The sequence below is a fragment of the Amia ocellicauda genome, chromosome 15 (genome assembly GCF_036373705.1).
Source record: "Amia ocellicauda isolate fAmiCal2 chromosome 15, fAmiCal2.hap1, whole genome shotgun sequence".
In the NCBI taxonomy this organism is placed as follows: domain Eukaryota; kingdom Metazoa; phylum Chordata; class Actinopteri; order Amiiformes; family Amiidae; genus Amia; species Amia ocellicauda.
In genome coordinates, this window is record NC_089864.1 from 28,621,005 (window position 1) to 28,638,085 (window position 17,081).

Consider the following 17,081-nt stretch of genomic DNA (forward strand, 5'->3'; position numbering starts at 1 on the left):
AGCAAAACTTGACTGGTCAAATTTCTCTGGTCTGAAATTGCAGCCTCTGCCCCCCCCTTTGCTTGATATCGTTGAAGTCTGCTCGTATGGCCTCTGCTACCTAACTGAGCCCCATCCTTGGACTCCTCCTGTCTTGTGCTGGGATATAGTTTAGCTTGCTTCACGCATGCTCTTAGTCTGTCTCTTAGTCTAATGTGTGTTATACAGTGAGGGAAAAAATTATTTGATCCCCTGCTGATTTTGTACGTTTGCCCACTGACAAAGAAATGATCAGTCTATAATTTTAATGGTAGGTGTATTTTAACAGTGAGAGACAGAATAACAACAAAAAAATCCAGAAAAACACATTTCAAAAAAGTTATAAATTGATTTGCATGTTAATGAGGGAAATAAGTATTTGATCCCCTATCAATCAACAAGATTTCTGGCTCCCAGGTGTCTTTTATACAGGTAACGAGCTGAGATTAGGAGCACTCTCTTAAAGGGAGTGCTCCTAATCTCAGCTCGTTACCTGTATAAAAGACACCTGTCCACAGAAGCAATCAGTCAATCAGATTCCAAACTCTCCACCATGGCCAAGACCAAAGAGCTGTCCAAGGATGTCAGGGACAAGATTGTAGACCTACACAAGGCTGGAATGGGCTACAAGACCATCGCCAAGCAGCTTGGTGAGAAGGTGACAACAGTGGGTGCGATTATTCGCAAATGGAAGAAACACAAAATAACTGTCAGTCTCCCTCGGTCTGGGGCTCCATGCAAGATCTCACCTCGTGGAGTTTCAATGATCTTGACAACGGTGAGGAATCAGCCCAGAACTACACGGGAGGATCTTGTTAATGATCTCAAGGCAGCTGGGACCATAGTCACCAAGAAAACAATTGGTAACACACTACGCCGTGAAGGACTGAAATCCTGCAGCGCCCCCAAGGTCCCCCTGCTCAAGAAAGCACATGTACAGGCCTGTCTGAAGTTTGCCAATGAACATCTGAATGATTCAGAGGAGAACTGGGTGAAAGTGTTGTGGTCAGATGAAATTGAGCTCTTTGGCATCAACTCAACTCACCGTGTTTGGAGGAGGAGGAATGACCCCAAGAACACCATCCCCACCATCAAACATGGAGGTGGAAACATTATGCTTTGGGGGTGTTTTTCTGCTAAGGGGACAGGACAACTGCACTGCATCAAAAGGACGATGGACGGGACCATGTACCGTCAAATCTTGGGTGAGAACCTCCTTCCCTCAGCCAGGGCATTGAAAATGGGTCGTGGATGGGTATTCCAGCATGACAATGACCCAAAACACACAGCCAAGGCAACAAAGGAGTAGCTCAAGAAGAAGCACATTAAGGTCCTGGAGTGGCCTAGCCAGTCTCCAGACCTTAATCCCATAGAAAATCTGAGGAGGGAGCTGAAGGTTCGAGTTGCCAAACGTCAGCCTCGAAACCTTAATGACTTGGAGAGGATCTGCAAAGAGGAGTGGGACAAAATCCCTCCTGAGATGTGTGCAAACCTGGTGGCCAACTACAAGAAACGTCTGACCTCTGTGATTGCCAACAAGGGTTTTGCCACCAAGTACTAAGTCAAAGGGGTCAAATACTTATTTCCCTCATTAACATGCAAATCAATTTATAACTTTTTTGAAATGCGTTTTTCTGGATTTTTTTGTTGTTATTCTGTCTCTCACTGTTAAAATACACCTACCATTAAAATTATAGACTGATCATTTCTTTGTCAGTGGGCAAACGTACAAAATCAGCAGGGGATCAAATAATTTTTTCCCTCACTGTAGGTGTGCATCAGCTCCCATAACGTACACATTCTTATAAGCTTGCTGGAAAACTATGAGTGTAAATGTTTGTTTAGGCAGCACCCATGCACACTGTCAACTAGTTAGTCAATAATACAATTCTAACCGCTGTTAGGTCTGGCCAACTAAACTGCTTGAGGGAACAATATCCGTGTGCCAGTTTTGTTCATTGCTGTGTGCACATCCTGAATTTAGTCGTTTTCTTTCTACTTCTGCAAAATGCACCAAGGCTCTAGGGCTGTCTTTGAAGGTTTGTTCTTCACGTGACAATTACATTGATTTTTTTTCTCTCTTGTTGATAGAAATTGACAATGTTTGAATACTGTAGCGCCACCACACCCAATAAAGTGTTAATGGGGTAAAGGCAGTGCGGTGGGGAGGAGCATAGGGAGAGGGGATAAAAGGTGAAGGGAGGCGGAAGAACGAGTCAGTGTGTTGTTGCCCCCACAATGATGAGTTGTGTCTACTGCTTGGAAACCCCCGCAAGAATTACAATACTAAACCACACTTCAGATGTCCCGCTATCTATATTAAAACATTTGATTTGTATACTGCCCATTACATAAATAAAAGTTGCTGGATATAACTAAGTTCGAGACTGTAATAAAAAGCCCCTCAATTGCCAGCATCCCAGCTAACACATAACTAAATTACATTGCTACAACATTGTGGCAACATTGTGTGTTTGCAGGGATACCCGTGGACAACTGCGTTATTATGCGTTATTGTTTCTTCATCCGCGATCTTTACAGCAAAGTGTGGAAATGTAAAACAAAACATTATTTTGCTAAATGCACAGAAGACCCCCAAATTTTTATCTGGATCAGAAATCTGGATCAGAAATGGCAGTGCAAAAGCTCCTAATGTAGCTTCCTAGATAACTGAATAGCCTACCTAGAAGGCATAACTTTTTAAAAGGCCCAGGCCTCTTAGTGAGGCTCGAGATCGCTACAATATTTACAGTCCTACTACATGAACTCCTATTTTTCCTAATGAGGGAAAAACACAAAGAATTGAGGAAGTATAACATAATATTTTCAGAGTGTTAGTGTAAAGTAAAATTAGTAAAATAAAGTAAAATTTACAATAATTTTAAATGCTTTGTTTATTGTATACCTTTTGCTTCTCATCTTGAAAAAGGTATTTTTAAAATTACATTTACATTTTAAGTTACTAAAAGCTCTCAAAGTCTAATCTGTGTTTACAATTAAAGAAACATGTAAACATTTAAATAATAAAGTTCCATGCAATGTACTGTGTGCCAGACAATAATTCAAAAATTGCAGTACAAAAAACTTTAATTGCTATTAAAAGTAATATGAATATAAAAGTTAACCATTTATATGATTAATAGTTTATTTTAAAAAATCCATGCCTCATTTTAAACATTTGCAATCAATGATATAAATATATAATATATTAAAATTGTCATTTATATAATAAAAAGGGTGCCCCAATTCCATACTGAATTATAATACATTATCAACAATTTTCTATATTAAATATATTATTTCTATATAGTGCATATATTTTCACATTCAAATCCTGATCTGACACCTGGTAGTGGATCATTAAGGGTTGAATAGATTTAGCTCCCTTAGATCACTCAAGAGAAATATTACTTTTGTATTTGTTAGTTTTGTCCTGTCAGCCCATTTAGGCCTTTGGGTATTTCATTCTGCATCTAGCTTTGTGTGCCCTCATATTTTAAAACAGTGGGAGCCCTCTGAAATTAAATAGTTATTGATACCTTGATTAAAAAGTTAAATTGTAATTAATTGTGCTAGTGTAATTATAGAGAAGACAAAATGTATACACAACATTGTTTGCCAAAACAGTTTGTAGAATGATGAAGAGTGCAGAAAAAAAAAGAAAATGTAATTACAAATGGAGTGTTTCTTTTATTTTAATTGTGTTTGCTAAATATTGTAAGTAGTAGAATCTTCTGCCAATTAAGGACACAATCTATCTGCCATCTGTTGCCAGTAACTGGTATTTGTAAGACACAAGTTCCCATTTTATGGGTCTGATCTCTTCCATGTCTTGCATCCACTTTATACACAATCTCTGGATCCACTTCATACACTTCTCCAGCACTACCAAACTCCTCTGATGCAGATTCCTTTACACTTCAAGCTCCAACTCTCTAAACAGAATCTACCTACTGTATTACTGAGTAACATGTACAGCACAGGGCCAAGTGGTTATGTCATAGGGGGTGACCTAGCTTAGTTTAAATCACATATTTACACATTTTTCCTTTAACTGGTTTAGTGTTTGTCCACATGAAACGTTTTATTTTCCTGATTGTTTTTTTATCACATTGTTTGGTTTACTTAATTGAGTGCTGCACATTTTCTCTGCTGAGCATGGGTTGCCTAACGAAACACCTGTTCTAAATCAGACTATCATCTGCTCCACCTGTTTCCATTTCTAATCCTCCTTTAATCTTCAATTTAGTTACATGGATGATGTCCTCTTTGCAGCGGCTACAAATGACTCCCAACTCTACTATAGCTGACGCCAGCAAACCATATGGAAGAGGAAAAGCAGACATAGCCAGTTCCCTAAAGTCGTTGACACAAAAAGGGTGTCAGCTGAGTAGCCAGTGGGGGAGCCTGTGAGAAGGCTTTGTTGCCCATAGTAGGGGCCACCCAGGAAAGAAGACTGGAAAGAACAGGACTTGAGCTCTGTCAACCATGAGTGGAGGGTAATATTAGGGTAATATTAGGGTAATATTAGGGACAGTTCACTTTTTATTTAGGAGTTTCCATTTTTTCTAATTTTAGTTTTAAAGTCATTTTAGTGTAGAATTTGTTTTATTTTTAGCTATCTTCCTTTGATAACTAAATTCCGAATTGAGAGAGACAGACTTCACTTTCTGTCCCTTATGTAAATACTGTTTGCATAAAAATACAAATATTTGCTGGGGTTGCCTGGGGGGAGAACTATTTGGTGGTCAAGAGCTCCCCTCTTCCTCTGTAAACAATTGGGGTGGTGTATTCCATGGTTCAGTCAGCAAAAAGTCAAAACAAACTATACAAAACAAAAATAAACAAACCCAAGACTCTCTGTAACTAAAAATGAAATGTAACTGAAAATACTTTCAACTAAACAGATACATACTTTAGTCTTAACAGAAACCTGGGTAATGTGTATACAGAAGGAAGTCTCTCTCTAATGAAGCATCTAGCACCCTTATATTAGTGCTGGCAAGCCGACTCCTTCCATAGTTTAAACAAAGAAAAAACAATTAACTAAAAATAACGACAATAAAGTCAACTTAAACCCACCAATTAACTTAGTGTTTTCCATAAAATTCCCAATAACCCATATTCAACTGATTACAGATACACTCCCCCATAGAAAATGTGTCCTTGCCCGCCCCATTAAATATAATGCCATTGGCGGCCCGCACTCCTTTAATTGAATCAAAATGACACACACAGACAAGACAAGTAAGTCACTCCTGTAATGTAAAAAATACAAAAATAAAGAAAAGAAATTGAGACATGTACATGTTGTTGTTTGTACATGATATAACAAGGGGCCGGATTAAATCAAAACTGTGACCCACCCTCTAATAGAAAACTACCTGTACAGGTAGGACAGAGGTTCTGCAAGACAAATTTAAAGAGTTAGGAACAAAACTAAAGAGCAGAACCTCCACGGTAGTTTTCTCTGTAATACTTCTGGTACCACGTGCCAGGCCAGGGAGACAGGCAGAGATTAGAAAGTTTAACACGTGGTTGAAAGCTTGGTCTTGGGAAGAGGGGTTTAGGTTTATGGAGCATTGGTCTTTCTTCTGGGATGGGACCTGTACAAACCGGACGGTCTACATCTAAACAGAAGGGGGGCTAATGCATTGGGAGAGCGTATGTGCAGTGAAATTGAGAATCATTTAAACTAGGAACCAGGGGGGGAGGGAGCTCTGACAATGGGAGATGTTCCACTAAGGAAAGAAAACCAAGGGAAACTGCTAGTAGGAAAGTCCTGAAATGTTTGTACCTCAATGCCAGGAGTATAAGGAACAAGATGTTAGACTTGGAAGCCACAGTGCTGGCGTGTGACTATGATGTAGGAGTGACAGAAACATGGCTTACAGAAAATGATGGGGATGAATACAAGTTGGAAGGATACACACAGTTTAGGAGAGACAGGCAAAATCGGAAGAGGGGGTGGGGTAGCATTATATGTGAAAAATGACATTGAGGCAGAAGAACATGTATTAGATCCCAGTAACGGAACAGAATCTTTGTGGGTGAAACTTTTGAACAAGAGATCTGGAGGATTAGTGGTAGGAGTGTGTTACAGGCCACCAAGCTCAGATATTCAGAAAGATGCTGTATTGTACAGTGTAATCAGGACTGCATGTAGCAAGGATGCATGTGGCTGTTATAATGGGGGATTTCAATTTCCCAAACATAGACTGGGAAAGCCCAGTGGGGACTACAGAAGCAGAAATAGAAATGGTTGAGATGGTAAATGACTGCTTTCTAACTCAATTTGTCAGGGAACCAACCAGAGAGAGCACATGTATTGACTTGATCTTTTCAAATGACCAAAATAGAGTCAGGGGGACAGTAGTTAGAGAACCAATGGCAAATTGTGATCACAATATGGTTAGCTTTGAGGCATTCTTTCAAAAAACAAGGTCCAAGTCTAAAACAATGATCTACAATTTTAGAAAGGCAAACCTTGAAGGTATGAGACGGCACTTAGAAGAGGTAGACTGGAGCACACTGGATACAGAGTTAGTTGAAAATGGATGGGTATATATTAAGAATATACTACTTGAGGCTCAGGAGCAATTTGTACCAAAACTTAGCAAATTGAGGACCAAAAAACACTGGCCAAAATGGTTTAATAGAGGAATGCAAAAAAATATAAAGAGAAAGAAAATGTTGTATAGCGCATACAAAAGGGATGGTGACGAAACAAAATACATAGAATATGTTGAGCTGCAAAGAGATCTTAAGAAAGGGATCAGGAAAGCAAAGAGGGAAATAAAAAGAAACATAGCTCTTGGAGCTAAAACCAATGCCAAGAGCTTTTTTCAATATTACAACAGCAAGCTGTCAATAAAGGAGGAAGTGAAACAGATAAAGGGCAAAAATGGAAGTATCTTGGAAAACGAACAAGATGTGGCAAATATTCTAAATTAGTATTTCACAGAAGTTTTTACAAAAGAAAAAACAGATGACATGCCACAGGGTGACAATCAGTCCGGTCAAACCCTAAGAGAGATCAGGATAAATGAGGAGGAGGTACTAAAGGGACTAGCAGAATTAAAAGCAAACAAATCACCTGGGCCAGATGGGATATTTCCAACAGTACTTAAAGAAATTAGGGAAATTATTTATTGGCTGCTAACTCAATTATTCCAAATGACACTTAGAACAGGGGATGTGCCAACTGACTGGAAGACAGCAAATGTCATACCAATCCACAAGAAAGGGGACAAAACTGAGCCAGGAAATTACAGACCAATCAGTCTCAACCTGCATCACTTGTAAAATGTTGGAAAAAATTATTAGACAGAAAATAGAGGAGCATCTTAATGAAAACCATATTCTTGGAGATAGTCAACATGGGTTTAGACGAGGCAGATCATGTCTTACTAATTTATTAGAATTTTTTGAACATGCAACTGCAGCTGTAGATCACGTGAAAGCATATGATATGATATACTTAGATTTCCAAAAAGCTTTTGATAAGGTTCCACACCAAAGACTGATCCTCAAATTGGAAGCTGTAGGCATTCAGGGTAATGTAAGTAGATGGATTATGAACTGGTTGATATATAGGAAACAGAGGGTGTCAATTAGAGGAGTCACTTCTAACTGGAGTGAGGTTGTTAGTGGAGTTCCACAGGGATCAGTACTAGGGCCTTTGCTTTTTCTAATCTATATTAATGATCTGGACTCTGGGATAGTTAGCAAACTTGTCAAATTTGCAGATGATACTAAAATAGGTGGCTCAGCAGATACAATATTGGCAGCACAGGCTATTCAGAGGGACCTAGATAATATTCAGTTGTGGGCTGACACCTGGCAAATGAAATTCAATGTGGACAAGGTTGGAAGCACGAGTGCACAAGGTTGTACAGAATGTAAACAGTGATTGAGTGATGAGAGCAGGGAGAAGGCAGGGAAATGGCGGCCCCTAGTGGGGATAGAGGGGGAGTGCTAGGGGATCAGGGATGTCGTGGCCTACTCGAACGAGAGAGGGCTTCCCCTGGTCCTAATCAGCCTGGACCAGGAGAAAGCCTTCGACAGAGTGGGCCACGAATACCTGCAGCTCGTCATGGAGAGGATGGGTCTCGCTCTTGGCCTGAGGAAGTGGGTGAAGATCATCTACAGCGGCCTAAGCAGCAGGGTCCTCGTGAACCGCCACCTGACCGAACCATTTCCGGTCAGGTCGGGGGTCCGACAGGGTTGTCCCCTGTCGGCCCTGCTGTACGTCCTCTGTCTGGAGCCGTTCATGCAGGCGATCCTCCGGGACGTCCGGGTGACAGGTTTCCATCTCCCAGGTTCCGGCGGAGAGCAACTGAAAGCCCTGGCCTATATGGACGACGTGGCCGTGGTCTGCACGGACGCGCCGTCCGTGGCCAGGGTTGAGGAACTGCTGGACAGCTTCTGCAGGGCGACGGGGGCCGCTGTCAATAGGGCCAAGAGCGAGGTCTACCTCTCCAGGGCATGGCCTGTCGGCCGGGGCCCGCCGACCGTGTTCCCTGTGAAGCCGTCCATCAAGGTTCTGGGGATCACGATCGACAGGACCAACACGGGCACCCGGAGCTGGGAGGAAGCTTTATCTAAAGTCCAAAGAAAGATCCACGGCTGGAGCACAAGGACCTTGACGATGGCTGGTAGGGTGCTGGTTGTAAAGGCCATCCTCTTCCCGATACTTCTCTACATAGGTATGATCTTCCCCCCAGACAAAGTCATCGCAAAACTAGTGACAAGAATAATATTTTGGTTTGTCTAGGGGAGCAAAATGGAGAGGCTGAAAAGAGTGCAGATGGTGAAGGGTACCCTGGATGGAGGCAGGGGGGTCCCGGACGTTGTGCGGCTGATAAAGGCGCAGGGGCTGGCCTATGTGGTCAAGAACATCCAGGCTGCTGGCAAGAAGGTGAGTTTTATGAACCGCTTTTATTTTGCCAGCAGCCTGAGACCATTCGGCCTCTGCACCATGGATAACACCAGGCCGCACTCGTGGGATCCCCCGCCGTTCTACAGGGCGCTCCGAGCCTTTGCGCTCGAAGTAGGCCTCCATAAAGTCTTGCTGGCCGGATAGAAGATTTCCCTCCCAAAACCTGCCGGTTTATCTGGGCTAACGCTACGCACGTTTGCCTCACAAATACGCAGAAAGATGTCTCCTGGATGGCTGTGAGTCGGTGTCTCCCCACCCGAGTGTTCATGCACAGAAGGGGCCTAGCCCCTTATGACACCTGCCCCTACAAGGGTTGCCTGGGGAAAGAGACGGAGGCTCACATCTTTAGGGATTGCCCCTCCGCCTGCAGGGTCTGGCTCCTGTTTTCTCCGTTCCTCCACAGGTTTGCCGTTCCTGTGCGGGCGACCGCCCAGCAGATCCTGTATGGACCAGCCAGGGGATTGACATCTTCTACCCTGAGGTGCTGGTTGCGTGTCGTCTGCGCAGTGAAACAGGCCCTGTGGGAGGGACGGAACATCTGCTTATTCAACAAGCAGGAGCTGGACCCAATTGTCATCGCGCGGAGGGGCATGGTACTAATTAGGGACTATGTCAATCTGGAGGTCCATCAGAGGGGCAAGGAGGAAGCCTTTAAGAACTGGCAAATACAAGATCTGGGGGAGCTCAGGATCCCGTGATGGGACCCACCTCCGGGGATGGCCATCTCCCCCTGCTGGAGCCCGAGTCCAAGATCTTTTAACCATTTTTATGAAAAGATTGTTTTAAAAAAAATGACTTTTAAAAAATGAATTTTAATTGTTTTTAAAGAATTAGTTGATTTTAAATGCAGTTGTTTTGTTTGGGTATTTGGTTGGTTTTGTTCTGTTTTTTTCTTTTGTCAAATACATTGGCCGTTTGGTTATAATTTTAAATGCATCGGATTGTTTTGGTTTGTTTTTTATTTTATCGTTTTATTTGTTTTTTGCTTTGTCCGGTGCATTTTCAGTTAATTTCAATGTATTTGACCATATTGTTTATTTGTTTAATGGATTTATTTGGCAGTATTGCCCTGATCACAAGTTTATTTGATTTATTGCACATGTTTATTTGAGTTCATGTATTTTGTTTATTACTGTTAGATTTTAAAATTTTTAAGTGATTTTAAGAATTGATTTTTTTTTTAATCATAAAGTATTAAAATTTTGAATTTTTTTATTATTGATTGTAAAATACTTAACCTAATAAAACAGTATCTTTTAAAGAATTAAAAACTTTTTGAGCTTTTGCCCCCCCTCAAGAAACTTAGGACAGAATTAAATCAAAAATGTTCGCAAAGTGCGAGCACTGAACTCGCTGAAGAGTCGCAGGAGGGAACCTCGCAGCTCAGCCCCTCTCTGAATTAAATGTAAAATATGAGGAGCTGCGAACAGGGAGGAGCCTGATTTGCGTGGCTTCCAGGATGGGCGGGCAGCGCGAGAGAAACCACGAGCCAATCAGGGCACTTGTTGTTCAAGATCAAATAGAGGCGGAAGCGCGACTTCTCCCTGTGAGAGACAACGGGATTAAATCAAACCACCTGCTAATAGCAAACAACACAACTGTACTCAGTTGCGGCTGCATTTTTAGTAAGATGACACTTTCTTCTCATCATAAATATAACGGCTATGATGTACAGGTTTGTAGTTTGCTATTAGCAGGTGGGTCAAAGTTTTGATTTTATCCGGCCCAACGATGGCTCATGAAGGTACAGAAATCTTCCGCTCCGTGCTATAAATCGAAAGCATTAATCTACTCGCTGAAACACAATTACAAACCTGTACTTTGTAGCGGTTACAAATATGAGTAGAAGAAAAAATAATAAAATAAAAACAAAAGTCGCCATTGATGACAGCTGTGTATTTTCATTTCTGTATGTCTTCGCAGATAACCTTATCCAGGCGTTATCTATTAGCCAGTGGATCAATGCTGATATCTTCGGGTATATGTGAATACCAGAACAATGGAAATCTCTTATTCAGGGACGCTTTAAATCAGTGTTTACTTGTCATGTACACTTTGCACTTTGTATTGCGCTGTTTTGTAAGATGCCCTGGATAAGGGTGTCTGCCAATAAATAAATAAATAAAAATAATATGTGTAGCATGGTGCATTCAATTATTAGAATGAACGATCAACTGAAGAATTAAGCCGCAATTGAGTTAAGTTCTGTAGTTTTGTATTAGCGGGTGGGTCAAAGATTTGATTTAATCCGGCCCCTAGTTTGCCTGCATAATGTCGGTTGATGTGTGATTGTTCACTGGATGTGTCAAGAGAAGGGCAATATTTCATGGAGATATTTATATAAGTTGTTCAACTCTGAAATGACTCAGAATCGCTCATTTCAGGTATTTAATTTTTTACATTTTCTGGTGGAGGACCCCCAGACCCCTGCCATGAATCCCTCATTATGCCTACATCATGGGATTTACTTAAAAAATTAGAAGACAGTAGCATCAAACTAAACATGAAAGCGTGACTGAGTACAGTGGTGTAGTGTTGTAGTAGCGGCTGTGTGAAAGCTGTGTTTTATTCTCTCGCGTTGTGCCAGAAAGGAGCTGCGAGAAGGTCGTTTTGCGCCGCAAATCAGGTCAGATTTAATACCGCGATAGTTTAGCAGCACGATTTCCATTCGCAGACATGCGCTAATGCTTCTGTGAGCAACTTGCAGTGCGAACATTTTTAATTTAATCCTGCCCTTAGTTTATTTTAAATTTAAAATAAGCATCGCGGACACAGCAGACACCTCTCACGGGCACAACTTTGTGGACAACTGTTTTAATGGCCCTATAGTCTTTTAATACATTTATATGTGTATATCAATAGAGATCTTCACCATTCTGCCATTTGAGACCAAATTCAATATTAGCTAATAATATAGCAGATTGATATCTAGGCAATTGTGCCCAATCATACATTGAAAGGTTCCCTGTTGGCAACCTATGGGCAACATTGTGAGCATCTCTCCCAAACCTATGGCAAGCCATTGTGACATTTAATCCATAATTGCTGATATCAAGAATACAATTGCTGATATCAAGAATTCAATTTCTGATATCCAAAATACAGTTTCTGATATCAAGAATGATCTGGTATTTTTTATATCAGAAATTGTATTTTGGAAATCAGAAATTGAATTCTTGATATCAGCAATTGTATTCTTTATCAAAAATGCAAACTAAAATAGCATCCGGTTCTATTTTTGATATCATAAATGCATACTAATTAGCTTCCGGATTTATTTTTGATATCAAAAATGCATACTAAATAGCATCCGGTTCTATTTTTGATATCAAAAATGCATACTAATTAACATCCGTTGACGTGTACCTAAACCCTTTACACTCCGCCCCATTATTTTCAGATCATTATAAATACATCTATCAAATACGTTTATCAAAATATAAATAATAAAATAAAATAAAATATAGAAACTAGAGACCAGGAACTTTCAAACGATGTCTGACTCGCGTATGTAGGGTCTTCCTAGCCTGAACTACAGGCTTGCGAAATCGGCCATTTCTCATAGTGTACATGACTAATTTGCATATGCTCGAGTTTTTGTTTGTACTCTGTCAGCCGATTAGCCCTTATAATACGAAAGGCCACAACTTGTTCTTTCATGTGATATATGATAAATGCATATGGTACAAACTATCAAGGAGAAACACACAAATAAACAGGAAAAATGCCAATAGAGAATGGCAATACCGCTGAGGTTGTTCAGCAGTGAACACGGCAGTGTCAAACATTAACAATGAGAGGATGCCAGTCTGAGAGCTGAGTTATTCACATCTACTGGGGGAATTTTCCAAAGAAGGGGAGTAACTATAGCTCGGAAAGCAGCCGAAACCGGATGCTAATTAGTATGCATTTTTGATATCAAAAATAGAACTGGATGTTAATTAGTATGCATATCAAAAATGCATACTAATTAACATCTGGTTAAGAATTAAATGTCACAACGGCGTACCATGAATTGCTGATATTAGCAATTGTATTCTTGAAATCAGCAATTATGGATTAAATGTCGGCTTGCCATACAAACCAGTGTTTGAGACTAACCCAAACTAACATGAAGTCAATATGGCAAGCCAAATGATCATTTAGAGATATATTTAATTTATTTAAAGATATCTTCAAATATTTCAAGATATCTCTAAATTGTTTAAAGATATCAGTAAATCGTTTAGAGATATCTACAAATATATATATATATATATATATATATATATATATATATATATATTTAAAAAGCACCTTAATTAGATATCTGTAAATGGTTTGAAGATATCTGAAATTAAATTCAAGATATCTTGAAATAATTTACAGATAACTTTACATATATTGCGATATCTTGGAATGCATTTAGAGATATCTCTAAATGATACATTTGGCTTGCCATAGTTAGGGTTGGAGTAATTACTGATGTCAAGAGTAAACTTTCTCTTTCATAGGATATTGTCACTGTTATAATCACAGGGTTCATACACTTTGTGGAATGTAGTATTCCTTGAATTTTCCTAGACTTTCCATGACTATTTTTTATATCCATGATCTTTTTACCCATAAATGGACATGCTTCCCATTAACAGATTTGTCTACACTGAACAAATACAATATTATGCAGCTGTGCATTCTAATTATTACATCAACTAATTTTTTTTTTTTTAAACTTCAGGGAACTGAACTTATTTTAGATGTCAGTAGAATGACCAAAGACAAAGTCGCTGGTGAAATTGAACTGGAAATTGTAAAGTAAAGGGATAAAGGAAAAACTACTTTTTCAAACAACAATACGGGTTTGTTTATTTTTTTTTCTTCAAAGCATTTATTTGTACTAAATATCAACAAGTAGGCATACATGTCAATAAATCTAAATTCTAACAAAATGCACTTTCAGAAATGAAAGTCTTGTCATACAATGTTGAATATCTTTTGTTTTTGCTTTTTGCTTTTTTTTACCATTAAAATAAGTTGGTATGCACAGTAGCCAGCCAAACCTCTACAACATAAATTACTTTTCATGTAGCTCATTATTTCATGATACTATGTTGAGATGTGGTGTGACAACAAACTAACTGTTGACATTATGAACTTATCTTTCAACCACACAAATACAATTATCTGAACAGACTGATATTAACTGTAAAAACAAAACAAAAAGAGATTAGCACTTCTGAAGGCCTGGTCATCAAAATTAATGTATGTAAAGTAGCAATAATGCTCCTGTAATTGGAGAGAAAATTAATGTCTTGATTTGATCAGTCTCTGTCTACATCAGTGCTACAGCTGTATTTTAGGTATGTCTTAACTCAAGATTGTTTTCTTCTTCAGCCAAGAAGCTGTGTTTTGAATGGTGAAATCAAACACAATTTTAAGTGAGATTAATACTAGATGTATTGAGTCATGCCAGTTAAACATTGTCTTATCATCATGTAATAGAAAAGTAATTGTCATTCGCATAATTATAAAAATCTAGTTTATGAATTGGCTTTACAATTAGGGTTGACAACTGTCCCGTTTTTGGGCCAAATTTGTCTCGTCTGGTATGGGATGTTCCTTGTCCTGTATAACAAAATACATCAAAATAGAGTCCTGGGTGCACTGTTTGGAATCACCACTATAGGAAACTCTTACAGATCTATGCAACAACATTGAAAAAATACCCGTGCGCTGATCTTGTGTCAGGTTCTCTGTCAAATCTCACACATAATGTAGTCCACTGTCATAATTAAATAACATAAAGTATTAACCCACAAACACCTACACAGAAGCATCTTTGTTTGTTCACGAGTGTCCAGTTTGTTATATCAGCATGAGAGCAAGTGGTAGTATGGACAGGCCTGGCAATGATAAGAAAATAAATCATAGGTTAAGTCCATCAGTGGCAATCCAATGAGAGCTTTATACTTTAATACTTTATGCCATTGGGAGATTAGCCATGGAGGAGAGAACAACCTAGCCATTTAAAAAAATAGGGAATGCTTGATCAACATGTTCCTGATTGTGTCATTTGTTCTCAGTGTACCAGGCTCAAATGCATTTGTGGAGAGGATTTTTTCACTAATGACCATTAAATGGACAGACTCAAGGAATAGATGTAGCACAGAGCTCATCAAAAGTGAACTTCAAATCTCTGTGAACTGAGACTTGTCATGCAAGGACTTCTCTCTTGCTGTGCAGAAGGACAAGGCATTGTTGGAATCATTCAGGAGCAGCAAGAAATATGCATGGAAAAAGTAGACTTGGTGAATCCAGTCCCTTTAATTCCAATGTATTTGAAATGTGTTAATTGCTTTAAGTCTCTAGCCAACTATAGCAAGACATAATTGATCTACACATACATGATGCAATATGGCAATTTGTATGTGTGTAGTTTCTGTAACATGTCATTAACAGTATGTGTTGATTTATATCCATACAACAATCCATCCATTTCCCCAGTGATGTGGTTGAAGCTGAAAATTTGGGAACATTTAAAAATAGACTGGATAGGATCCTTGGATCACTCACTTATTAATGGACACCAGATGAGCACGATGGGTCGAATGGCCTCGTCTCGTTTGTAAACTTTCTTATGTTTTTATGTTCTGGTCCATATCCCTCTGAGTCCACTAAACACTGGATATGGCCTCTCCAGTGATGGGAATGGAGCAGGTAACTGACTGTGTATGCTGGGCCATCTTGTAGGTCCAAGGGAGGTGGAGGAGGTGGAGGAGATGCAAGTGGGTCAGGGGCAAAACCGATGGGCTGGGCCGGGCTGGACATGAGTGGCTATAGCAGGGAGACATGGAAAGTGGGTGATATTTTCTATTGCAAGGGTAATTGGAGGTGGTAGGAAACGGGAGTAATCTGGAAAGGCCCAATGAAGTGGGGACTCAACTTTGATGGGAACTTGAGTCAGAGGTTCTGGGTCAAGAGCCAAACCTCCTGCCCTGGCTGGTATTGGGGGGCTTGTCTTCAACAACTGTTAGCTTGTGACCTCTGGCAACGAAATGCTTGGTGAAGGCGTGCGTGGGCTACCTGCCAGACCTCATCACTACGGTTGAACCAGGATGTCTGAGGGCTCTCCAGACCATGGAAACAAAAGGTGGTTGATACCCCAGGGCACACTGGAAGGGAGTGAGGCCAGTAGAGGAGGAAATCAGACAGTTTTGGGCGTATTCTGTTAAAGGCGGAAACTGACTTCAGTCCTGCTGAGAGTTGCTACAGTATGAACGCATGAACCACACAATCTCCTGGTTCAGACGTTAGTTTAGCCATTGGATTGGGGATTATAGCTGGAAGTGAGGCTGATGTTGATATTTAGTGCTTTGAAGAAGGTGGACCAGACCCATGAGGTGATTTGCTGCCCTCTGTCGGACACTATATCCTCGGGTAGTCCATAGACCCTAAAGACATAGGTAAAGAGAGCTTCAGTGGTTTCTAAGGCAGCTGGTAGGCAGTTAAGGGAGATGAGCTGACGGGCCTTGGAAAACCAGTCAATAGCAACCAATACTGTGGTGTACCCTGGGAGTTTGGAAAATCTGTAATGAAGTCAATTGCACACCAAGGACGGTGTGGTATGGGAAGTGGCTCCAGGAGGCCTGAAGGAGGTTGGTTTGAGGACATGGATTGAGCACAGACTGTACAGGAATTGACAAAGCAGACATGGGAACAGCTGATGGCGAATGGATTGTGGGACATAGGTGACTGAGGCTGGGCATTTATGTGGAGTGGGGTCTGTGGCCAATGTCTGTTGAATGTGATCCATAATGTTCCATCTGATGGATGCCAAGATACAGGTTGGAGACAGAATGGGTTCTGTGGTGAGCAGAGTGGTGTGGGCATCAAACTGACGTGACAGGACATCTGCCTTGGTGTTCTTAGACCCTCAGTGATAAGAGAGTAAAGTTGAAACAGGTGAAGAACAGTGCCCAGTGTGCCCGGCGTGGGTTGAGCCTCTTGGCTGACTGGATGTATTCTAGATTCTGGTGATCCATGAGGACCAGGAATGCATCCTTGGCCCCCTGCAACCAGTGTCTCCACTCTTTGAACGCCAGTTTGATGGCCAGGAGTTCCTGATATGCCGAGATACCAATAT